The sequence below is a fragment of the Alligator sinensis genome, unplaced genomic scaffold (genome assembly GCF_000455745.1).
Source record: "Alligator sinensis unplaced genomic scaffold, ASM45574v1 scaffold40_1, whole genome shotgun sequence".
Taxonomy (NCBI): domain Eukaryota; kingdom Metazoa; phylum Chordata; order Crocodylia; family Alligatoridae; genus Alligator; species Alligator sinensis.
Window position 1 is genome coordinate 214 of NW_005842595.1, and position 12882 is coordinate 13095.

Sequence of the window (12882 nt, forward strand, 5' to 3'; positions counted from 1 at the left end):
GACCTGAGGGGCCAATCAGGGGACATGGAGGGGGAGTCTCTGGGGCCTGATTGGTGAGTTAAGGGAATCCCAAGTCCTCCAATCATCTTTTACCCTTTCAAAACCCCTGGGCCAAATCACTACCAGCTAACCCATCACACTGGATTAGAGGTCCCTGTTACAGTGTGCACAAATCTATACATAATTCACAAGATAAACCCAGACATTTAAAATAGAAATCCATAGTGACACAAACATTCTGATCTGTTATGGTCTTTCTGGGTCTTTGCAACACAAGAATTGCTCTATTATTTTTCTGTAGTCAAAAAATGAGTAAAAGCGAAGAGGGGACATTTTCCATTTCTATAGGTGAAGGCAATAGCACTAGCAAGTTGCTTATATTCAGACAACCTTTTTTGGGACTGCATGATCATGGTCAGCTAAACTCAGCCCTTCTTGTACATAGTAACATCATACTACCATTTTATATTAGTCATTGCTGAGCATTCACTCGTGTGAGTTATATAGTGATTAACAAGGATTGTATTTTTAATATAATAAAGCTGACATAATGGGCAAGTTGTTATAAAAAAACAAAAAGCTGATGAACTGTGTAGTGAAATTGTAATATAGAGTGAATCTTTATGTTCAGAAACAAACAGAAAAATTTGAAACAAGTGCAAAATCAGGTAATTTTTTCTTATCTTATTATTTTCTTATCTTATAATTAGCTTACCTACTTTTACAAGACTGGAAGTAGGTAAGCTAAGATAGTGCAAAGAAAGCTTATTGGTTTACTTAGTACAGAACTGAACATTATGCCAAACCCGAATGCATCATCTGCAGTAAAAATTATCTAATCAGGCTATGGATTCAAGTAAGTTTAAACACAATTTCAATACGATTCTTAATGAATTTTTTTTTCCATTTTATTAAAAAATATTTCACCCACTCCTACTCAAATATCACATCTACTCACAAAACCTTGTTCACCCACTCCTATTGCTTCTTACAGACTATTAAAAATAAAGGGCTTAGTCCATCTGTCCATAACAACCCATCAGAATGCAGAGCACTGCCATAATGGGGGGGACGGAGCGGGGGGATGAGTTCAGCACCGCTGGCCTCTCCACCTCCCCCCAGCCCCTCTCCTCCGAGGCAGCGGAGCGCCACCATCATGGCAGGAATGAGGGGACTGAGCGGGGGGGTGGCGAGGCCAGCAGCAATATGACTACAACATCTTGTACAGGCCAATGACAAATTATGAAGATAAAAGATGTTTGAGAAGTGCTTGGGAAACAACAAATCTCATTGAACTAATTCATTTCCAGAGTAAAGCCACTGACTTTACTAAAGTAACTTTAAACAATAGCTTGGCCCCATATGTTGAAAGGTATGTATGGTTGCGTAATTGTTTAATTATTGGGTTTGGCTTTCATTTGGTTTAACTGTCCCTGCAGAAATCAGTAAAGTTCCTACTTTCTCAACAAACTGAGAATCAGACAATTTTAATAGCATCCTTATTCAATCACGCAACTGTGCTTTCAGAAATCCACCAGTCAATATTACAACACGGAAGACAGCCTCAAGTTTTATAAGTAATGGAAAAAATTCAAAAGCAAATAATCTGAATGAAAGCCTTTCACAGGGTATAAAATCTGGGTCTTTGGTTTGCATTACATGCATTATAGATATTTGTATAAGTTGCAACACAGACATCAGAGCCTTTTGAGCCATGTTTACTAATTTTAAAAAACCCAAATATTTGTCATGCATAGTATGTATGAATAAAGAAAGATTTCTCAGAGAAACTGTGTGGCTCACTATGTATGGTAATATCCATGGTGATATCTTATCCCCACCATCATGGCAGTGCTCCACCGCCTCTAAGGAGCAGGGCTGGGAGGGAGGGGGGAGGGCAGTGGTGCTGGAGGTGGCAGGAGCACAGGGTGCTGGTGGAGTGGGATGGCTGAGCAAGCTTCCCCCCCCACTTCTGGGAGGCAGCGGCAGGACAGGGTGGTGGGTGGCACCGCTCCTTCCCTGCCCTCCCCCTCCCCGTCATTCTTGATGTGCAGTTGGCTAGTATTGGATAAAATTGGCGAAAGAAATCTGTGGTGGAACTCCCCTGTGCTTCAAGGAGTCATGTAAAAGTTGAATTAAAATAATATTTAAAATATAAATATATTTATATATTATATAATAATATATCACAATATATATTTCATATTATATTAAATATATAAATAAAAACAGGTAATACATCTTAAATATACTGGGCTAATTGCCTTCCACTTATTTTTAATAGTATAAATACAATAAAATTAGGGTATTTGAAAAGTATTTTTTTGCAGTATAGTCATTTGCAGTTGTATAATATGGATACAAAATGGGTATGCAGCTCTACTAACTCATACATACATATCTTGCACCTTTGCAAATGACTGCATAGAGTACAAACAGGATAACACCAGACTACCCTATATAAATTATCTTTCTGTGCAGACTAATGACAAATTAATGAAATATAAAGGAATGGCATAGTCAATGTGTAGCAAAATATGGATGTTCAAAGTTCCCTTTGTATTTTTCCATTTGTTGTACAATCAAGGTTTGTCTTCTAGTTAGAGTATAGAAAAAGGAGAACAATGAAGTTACAAGGAAACAATGGCCCATGTCTCAAGGATTAGGGAGAAGCTGAAGATGGTTGGAGAATTCCTTTGTTGAACATTAACAGAAAAATGCTTCCAAGTCTGAGGTGCAGAAAAGATAAACCCATGCTTTGTAATGATTAATCATTTCTGGAAAAAAAGAAAACAACAGAAAGTTGAACTTTCGGTCCTATATCCTTGGGTGTTGAACTACAAACCATGAGTTACTTAAATGTTCTTTTTCCTTGTGCTACAGGAAGTCAGTAGAACTCATAACACCAACATGCCTCATTTTGGGAGCAAATTTGCTCTCAATGGGAGAAGTTCTGTCCAGGGCTATTCCTGCTCTGCTCTGCCCCACCCTGAAACAGCATCTCTATGGGGCTGGGAGAGCTATCTCAATTCTGAGGGCAGCTGCCTCCCAGCCACACAGAGATTGGGCTTAGCCAGGCAACAGCTGTGGCCCAGCACAGCTATGCCCCACAATCACCTGGTCAGCCAAGGGCAGCAGTAGCACCAGGCAGATGTCCCCAGCCTATGCCCACTCACTGCCTGACTATCCCAACTTACTTCCAGTCAGGGTCTACACATGCACTTCAGTGCATTAGTCAGTGAGCCATGTTTCTAGTACCTATATGCATTGGTACTAGCAAATGACACATTAGACTAATTTAATGTGCAGTAATTGCCATGCACCTGTAGACAGTGAAGCTTTATGGAGCATTAGACTAGTCTAATGCACAGTAAAGTGTCTTGTAGATGCACCCACTTGCACCAGTATTAATCCAAAGTAACTTCAGTGAAATCAGATTGCATTTTTATGCTAACAGAACTGGAATCACAATCTAAACCAAACAAACTGAGCTGATCACACAAACATTAAGACTAAGTACAGACAGTCAAAAAGCTCAAGACTGAATTGATTCAGTCTGTGCAGGTTAGTCTAAACTGCAGAGATTAAATTGAACCAGAAAATGAGCAGACATTTACCTTTGATTCAGGAAATACAGCCACATGCCTGCAGTAGTTCAGGCCAGGGGGTACTAGGGCATGGCTCTCTGGCATGTAGCCAACATAGGCTGTATGTTCACTTCCTCTTCCTGCTGCCCCCAAGGTCTCTGGGATTTGCAGTTCAGAATTACAGCAAAAGGACTCTGCAGGGTTGCTTATCACTTCTGCCTGCTTCCAGGTGCCTCTGGGATTTGAAGTCCACAGTCACAGCCAGCAGTAAGTTTAAGCAGGAGAAGGAGTGTTTAACCCCCCTCTCTGGGTCCAGACCCTAGCTAGGGCTTACCTGGGGACGGCAGTCCCCACCTTGCAAAATGGACTGCATCCCCAGCTGGGCTTGCCCCCTGTACCCACTTGTCAGCCAGTGCTCACTGCTCCAGCTAGGGAGCAAAGGGGTGGAGCCAGCCCTGCTCTCTGAAGAAGAAAGCATAGCCCAGAACAGGGCTGCAAAACATGCTGGGATGCTGGAGGACTGTGATTTAACTTGAGGGTCTGGAACAGAAGTTTCATAATCTGGTTTGAGCCAAATCAGTTAAGTCTGATCCCCCAGGCTTAGTTGGCTAACATTGTATCACCTGTAACCTAGTTGCATTCCCCTCCTCACCCCCATCCTTCTATTGTTAGTCCCTCGCTCGGGTGCTATGTATTTCCCTACCGGCTTTGTCAGCTTCTTTTGGATTCACAATCCTAAACATTTAGGGTTTAACACTTGAGGGTCTGGAACAGAAGTTTCATAATCTGGTTTGAGCCAAATCAGTTAAATCTGATACTACATTCAACCAAGTTTATCTTAAACCAGTTTCAGCCATTTTGAAACTGGTTTATGTGCACTGAGCTTCTGTCCTGTCAAAGTTTTAAACAAGTTTCTGATCACTTAAACCAGTTTATGTGTAACTTCTGTCCCTAGTCTAAATAATATATTCATAAGTAAATATAAAGAAATCCTAGCTATCAACAAATCCCTTTCTCTCTCCAGACTATTTTCTATTAAAAAGGCAACTGATTGTAGAAAGCCAATTTAAATAACGTTCTTTCTTCTCAGTGAGAGTGTCCAAAATGGTAATGTATTGAAAACAGCATGACCTTGTTTTTCAGAATAAAGCTTTCCCTGAAATGAGGTCAGTGCCTCACAAAGGGCAGTGGCAGGAGTGTTGGGATCCAGGGGAGCATGGTGGTGCAGTCGTGCCACCTTTCTATCCTGTACAGCAGTGAGTTCTCCAAAAGATATGCTGGGATCTGTAGGGAGATGGGTCGAGCAGGGAGCAGTTATAGTGTACTGTACCCCAAAACCACAAGGGAGAGAAAGATGAATTCTTAGAATTTACGTAAGGAGGGTACTGAGGGGTTAGCATCACAGGTCAATGGGCTTAGGGGATTATAAACACATAACTGAATACATCAGAATCCATAGACTGGAGGTAACATAACCAGCAGATAGACATTAAGTTTCATACACTTGGAACAGACATAGCTAGCAATACTTCTACCTCCAAAGTTGTCTATTGCTGGTCTGGTAGGGTCTATTCATGCCTTTCCCCCATTCTGCTATGGTCTCAGATCAGTTTCTGCTACCCAGACTCTGCAGCTGATGCAGGTATCCTGGGCACATAGGGAACTGGAACCTGAAACCACTGCAGGTGCATGTCTTCCACCTCCAGACTCAGCACTATGCAGTGCCTGGTGGCACAGCTCAAGCTGGAAATGGCCACTGGGAGTGTACCAAGGTGGAGGATGGTGCTGAGAGCTAGAGGGCTTTCAGCCACTCCTCCGGCACCAGTTGCAAATGTCGCACCCCCTTTTCATAGATTCATAGATTCATAGATTGTAGAGTCAGAAGGGACCACAATGGATCATTGTGTCCGACCCCCTGCCCCGGGCAGGAAAGAGGACTGAGGTCAGATGACCCCAGCCAGGTGACTATTTAGCCTTTTTTTGAAGACATCCAAGCTAGGTGAAAGCACCACCTTTCTTGGAAGCCCATTTCAGATCCCGGCCACCCTTACTGTAAAAAATTTCTTCCTACTATCTAACCTAAATCCACTCTCAACTAGTTTACACCCGTTATTCCTAGTCACTTCCTGGGGCACCTTAGTAAACAGCACATCACCTATTCCCCGTTGACCTCCCCTAATAAATGTATAGGCAGCCACAAGATCTCCCCTCAGCCGTCTCTTGTGAAGGCTGAAGAGATTCAGCTCTCTCAACCTCCCTCCATAGGGTCTATCACGAAGGCCACTAATCATGCGAGTGGCCCTCCTCTGGACCCTCTCCAGATTCTCCACGTCCCTCTTGAAGTGTGGCGCCCAAAACTGGACACAGTACTCCAACTGTGGCCTGACCAGTGCCACATAGAGGGGACACATCACCTCCTTTGATCTATTAGTCATGCACCTGCTAATGCACAACAAGGTGCGATTGGCCTTGTTGATGGCCTTGTTACACTGCCAGCTCATGTTCATCTTGGAGTCAATTATGACTCCAAGATCCCTCTCTGCCTCTGAACTGCTGAGAAGGACACTCCCCAACCTATAGGTGTGCTGGGGATCCTCCTTCCCAGGTGAAGTATATTACATTTATCTTTATTAAATTGCATCCTATTTCTCTCTGCCCATTGATCCAACCTGTCCAGGTCAGCCTGAATCTGCTCCCTGCCCTCCAGTGTACTAACTTTGCCCCATAACTTGGTATCATCAGCGAACTTGGAGAGGGTGCTCTCCATGCCCTTGTCCAAATCTCTGATGAAGATATTAAATAATATCGGTCCGAGGACCGAACCCTGCGGGACCCCACTGCCCACCTCCCTCCAGGCCGAGAAGGAACCATCCACCGCCACTCTCTGGGTGTGGTCCCTAAGCCAGTTGGCCACCTACCTGACCATGTAGGTGTCCACACTGCAGTCTGCTAGCTTCCCACTGAGGATAGGGTGCAAAACTGTGTCGAAGGCACAAATCCTAGATCCACCTGTGGGCAGGGGTCCCAGTATTTCCAGAAAGTGTGAAATAGCAGTAAAATAGTAGTAACCCTAAGAAGAGCAAGATGTTTTTAAAAGTTAATTATAATATAAGGCACAGTCCAACTCCTGTTGAAGCCAACAGGAAGAGAACCAAGCCCCTCATTATTTTACACATTTTATATAAAACTCTAAAACATGATTTAAAAACATTTCTTAGACTGATACAATTTCAGGTGATTCCAAACCTCTAGCAAATCATAATTCTTTATATGCATTAAATCAGTAGCCAGTTCTGGTTGGGAAGGAGTCAATTTGAAATGGCAAATTATATTAATAGAAAAAGAAAAAGAATGCAAGAGTTAAACTTTAAATAAAGTGGAAGAAATACCAAAGAATCAATCTCTTTCAAAGGAAAAATCTAATATAATAAAGGACTTTGTCTGTCTGTCTGTTTGTCTGTCCACAATGCTTTTGCTCAAGTGTGCATGCACGGCCGAGGTAGTTTTACCATATGTCTGGGCTTCCCCAGATGTGTTCCCACTCATTTTAAGCCCTCTGTTCTCCATCTGGGCTGATTTTTTTAAATCTGCCCAAATGTCCAGGATTTACCTTCGCTCCACTGGTGGGAGCAGGAGGAGGGCAATCGGATGCAGCAGGGAGCACACATGGACCTGCCTGAAGTTGCAGAGGTGGCAGACCCATGTGGTGCTCCTGCTGGCTCTGACTACCTCTCCCTCTCCCACCCCCGGAGCACAGCAAAATTCTGGACACTTGATCAGGGCAGGGGGAGCAGGGGCTGCAGCTGCAACAGGGCAGGGGAGGAAGGAAGGGTTGCCTGCTCCTCCAGTGGGGGAAAGGGGCAGGGGGGCAGCGGGAAACTCTGTGCCCGGGCAGCAGCACAGTTGCTGGTGCCTGTACTCAGAGGGGCTGAGCAGCCATGAGGCACGGCCTGGGGAGGGGGAGAAGAAGGAGGAGTGAGAGGAGGCCCTGACCAGGCTATCTGCATAGCACTGCAGCCCTATCCCAGGGCAGGGATGCCACAAGCCTCCCCTCCACTTCCCTCAGCCCACACTGGGGCCGGACATGCTCTGCTGCTGCCTGCATGAATCGGAGCCACCGTGCTCCAGCCTGGATAGGATGGGCACAGCTGGGGCCCTCCAGCAAGGCTGGGGAGGCAGGGGGTTGCGGATTGGGAGTGAGGGGCACCAGGGTAGGGGCTGGGAACTGTGGGTTGGGAATGAGGGGGGTATTGGCAGCTCCAGGGTGCTGTGGGTCAGGAGTGAGGGGCAGCGTCATGGCCCAGGGGGCAAGGTACTGCAGTTTAATGAGTGAAGGGCACTGGCAGCGCCAGGGGGCTGTGGGTCAGGAGTGAGGGGCACCAGCAGAGATGAGGAGTGGGGGACTGTGGGTCAGGAGTGAGGAGCACCGGAGTGGGGGCGGGGGACTGTGGGTTGGGAGAGTGGAAGGCACTGGCAGCACCAGGGGCCTGTGGGTCAGGAGTGAGGGGCACCTGCAGGGATGGGGGTGGGGACCTGCAGGCCAGGAGTGAGGGACACCATCATGGCCCAGGGGGCAGGGTACTGCAGTTTGGTGAGTGAGGGGGACTGGCAGGGCTGGGGTCAGTGGGTTGGGAGTGAGGGGCAGCAGCAGGGCTGGGAGGGCTGTGGCTTGGTAGTGAGGGGCAAAAGAATGGGCAAGGGCAGGACCACCTTTCAGGGCCAGCCATGTAAACACGCCTTTGAAATCCATCATTCGTGATGGGCAATTGGCTAGTTAAGGAAATACATAGCAATTTCTATACAGTGCTATATAAATATTTCATAATTCACTTCCTATGGAAATCTACTATCATAGGTACATTGTCATTCTTGCTACATTAAAATAATAATCAGAATCGCCTCTTAAATAATCTACGTACTGCAAAAAGGTTAGGCAAACCTTGAGGAAGTTGTGGCCAGATTAAAATGGATCTGTTCTCACAACTTGGTAGAACATTCCACAGCAACTTCTTCACAGCAGGGTAGTACTTGTACCTCTGCAGTACTATCCTGCTACGGCATTTTTTACTCCGCAGCATTGCATGTGTAGACACTGATGTGACTGGCTCGGGCACAAGGGAGCTCCAGTGTAGAGGCTGCCTGCTAGGGGTGCGCAAAGTGGGCCCTATTCGATTCAGATTCAGATTCAGCCCGAATCAGAAACAGTGATTCGATTAGTTGATTCACATCACTGTCCCTGATTCAATTTGGCTGAATCCAAATCTGCAGATTTAATGCTGATTTGGAGAATCAGCGATTCAGACATAGACACAGCTTTAAAAGTTTTTTCTACACACCCTGAGGTAGCAGACGCGGTTCGTGATTGCTGCAATGCTGGGGCACATGGAGCATCCTACAGAAGTGTGGAGGGGCCCTCCATGTGCTCAGCAGCAAACCTGGAAATGGACTGGAAGTACTTCTGGTCCACTTCTGGGTCCACCGGGGAGTGCGCAGGTGCCCCTCCCCCTGTGCCCCCGCCCGGCTCAGCAATCAGTCATAGGGGGACCCTGGGTGCCCCCTCCCCCCCAAACCCAGAAGGCACCAGTCACAGAGCTGGGGGGGGGGAGCACTCCCTGGTAGACCTGGAAGTGGACTGGAAGTGCTTCTGGTCCACTTCCGGGTCTGCTGCTGAGCACTCTGGGGAGCACCACCGTGCTTTTGTGGGATGCTCCATGCACCCCACCATTGCAACACTCACAAGCCCCTGCTACCTAGAGGTATGTAGAAAAAACATTTAAAGCTGTCTCTGTGTCTGAATCTCCAAATCTTTCCAAATCTCTCCGAATCAATTTGGAGGGTTCTGATTTGATTTGGAGAGATTAAAGGGTTCTCTGATTTGATTCGGATTCGGAGATTCAGCCACCGAATTGGGCCAAATCTCCGCCGAATCAAATCAGGGACCAAAGCTTCGCACAGCCCTACTCCTACCAGGTAGCCCCACATTAGAGCACCCTCGTGCCCCAGCTAGTAGTAGCAAGGGCACCATTTGGCATGAGGGAAACAAAGTCCACTCCTTTTTCTAAATCAGGCAGAAAAAGATCTTACTTTCCATGGCACCAACCTAACACTGAGGTATTGGCCACCCTGGAGTGGATTGATTTCACTCCATGAAAAAAATGGAAATACCTTGTTTTTGTTCTGGGGGAGAAGTGTTAAAACCTCAATTTTTAAATGTGATTCTTGTTTTTCAGTCAAATAATTCTGTATTGACTCTTGGGTAACAGGAATGGAAAAAAAACCCTAAATTAAAATTTTAGCAATTGGTTCAGATGCAGCCATTTATTCTCCTCCTGCTCAGGTGAAATTCACCTGCCTGTAATAAAGGCAGAGTGAATCAGTTTTCTATCCATGTTCTATACTCATTGAATCCAAACCTGATACCAGAGCAGGTAAACAAGGGTATAAATCTTTTGTATTTGAAGATTTCCTTTCAAATTACCTAATGTGAAAAAGATTGGAATCAAACCTAACATTTCCTTTAGGCTTTTTTGACAGAATAGAATTGTGCAAGTCATGACAAATATTATTATATATAATATAACATACAGTTGCAGAATTTTCTGCAAACTCTTAAACACAGGCCACATCTACACATGGCCATACAGTACCATTGTTACTGTGCCATCATTTAGTACTTCCTTTGGAAAGTACTAAATGACAGCACAATAACAGCCCATACTGTGCCATGCCATCCACGCAGTTATTTTTAGCTGCTAAATCATCATAGCAGCACACTTTAATGAGGGAGCGTATTGCTATGGCAACGTAGTTATGGCATCACAGTTTTTGCCCATCAATACTACATCGCCATAGTGCATTGCTATGGTGGCAGCATCACGTGTAGATGTGCCCACATAAACTGAAGCACAAGAATAAAGGAACAAGGCTGATACTGACTATTCCTTCCATGATTTATTTCAGTCTTATAAATTACTATATATGTTGCAGTAGAGACCCACTATGTGAGTCTCTGTACAATCAAAAAATAAAAAGACAGTTCTAAACCAAAAAAGCTTGCAATCTTGATTTTGAAATATGTTTTAAAGTATGTAAATATTTCCATGCTTTATGCATGCAATTAATAATTTTTAAAATAAGTATTAGTATTTTGTTGATTGCCTATGATGATGTTTTAGTCCATGGGCACACACAAGATTTTTTTTATGAAGTTTTTTATGTAATACCCATGCAGTATTACAAATAATACAAAACACACAATTTAACAAGCAAAGGCCCAATTAATGCAGCAAGAAGTTTCACAGTTTCATAGATGGTAGGGTTAGAAGGGACCTATTAGATCATCGAGTCCGACCCCTTGCCCTGGGCAGGAATGAGTGCTGGGGTCAGATGACCCCAGCCAGATGTCTGTCCAATCTCCTTTTGAACACCTCCAAGGAAGGGGACAGCACCACCTCCCTTGGAAGCTTATTCCATATTTCGGCAACCCTCACTGTAAAGAATTTTTTCCTGATGTCCAATCTGAATTTGCTCTCTTCCAGTTTGTGGCCATTATTTCTAGTTACCCCGACAGGCACCCCGGTAAACATTGTATCCCCTATTTCTTGCTGCCCCCAACTGACAAGTTTGTAGGCAGCCACGAGATCACCTCTCAGCCTCCTCTTGTGGAGGCTGAAGAGATTCAGGTCTCCCAATTGGTCCACATAGGGTTTTTTCTGTAGGCCTTTAACCAGATGAGTGGCCCTCCTCTGATCCCCCCCCAGGCTATCCACATCCCTCCTGAAGTGCAGTGCCCAAAACTGGATGCAGTACTCCCGCTGTGGCTTAACCAATGCCACATAGAGGGGAAGTATCACCTCCCTAGACCTGTTTGTGCAAGAAAGAGTGCGGTTAACCTTACTTATTACCTTGTCACACTGGTGACTCACGTTCATTTGAGTTGACTATGACTCCAAGATCCCTTTCCGCAGTCATGCTACTTAGAGTGATACCTCCCAGGCTGTAGGAGTGTTGATGATTCTTTCTCCCCAGGTGCAACACATGACACTTATCTTTGTTAAACTGCATCCTATTCTGTTCAGCCCATTTCCCCAGCCTGTCCAAATCAGCCTGGATTTACTCCCTGCCATCTAGTTTGTGTACCTCCCCCCATAGTTTGGTGTCGTCAGCAAACTTGGACAGGGTGCTTTCTACTCCCTCATCCAAGTCACTAATGAAGATATTGAATAATACCGGTCCCTGGACAGAGCCTTGAAGGACTCCACTGCCCACATTCCTCCATGGAGAAACTGACCCGTCCACCACCGCTCTCTGGGTGCATCCCATAAGCCAATTTTCTACCCACCAGACTGTGTAATAATCTACATCGCAACTGTTTAGTTTATTTATAAGAACTGGGTGTAGCACTGTGTCAAAGGCCTTTTTAAAATCTAAGTAAATAACATCTACCTCTATTCCTTCATCCAAGCATTTTGTGACCCGGTCGTAAAATGAAACTAGGTTAGTCGGGCAGGATCTGCCTGCTATGAACCCATGCTGATTTCCCCTTAGCATCATTTTACCCACTGGTCCCCCACAAATGTGATCCCTAACAATTTTCTCAAAGGTCTTGCCAAAGATAGAGGTGAGACTAACCAGCCTATAGTTACCCGGTTCCTAATTCCTCCCCTTCTTGAAAATAGGGACCACATTGGCCCTTTTCCAATCCCCCACAACCTGTCCTGAGCACCACAAGTACTCAGACAGTTGTACCAGTGGCTCCGCTACGACTCCAGCTAATTCCCTAAGTTCCCTAGGGTGAAGATCATCAGGACCTGTTGATTTAAATACATTCAACCCCTCCAGGTGCCTCTTTACTAGGTCAGCATGAACAGTCAGTGGGTTGGAATCTATACAGGGCTTACCTAAGCTCCCAATGGGATGCGTATTTGTATTCATGTCCAGGAACACAGATGCAAATAAATCATTTAGACGCTCCACTTTGGCCATCCTATCTGTTACCAGTTACTCTAGTTCATCCTGAAGGGGCCCTAAGTTACCCTGCACCTTCTTTTTGCTTCCTATGTACTTAAAGAATTACTTTTTGTTACCCTTGACTTTTGCTGTCAGCCTAAGCTCCATTTCTGCTTTGGCTCTCCTCACTGTTTCCCTGCAAGCTTGAGCGAAGCAGGTATACTCCTCTTTGGTGGCAGGCCCCTGCTTCCACAGCCTGTAGGCCTCTTTTTTCTCCCTCCAGGCTCTCCTGGATTTCCCTGCTCCACCAAGAGGGTTTATTTGCTTTTTTGCCCCCTTTTATATG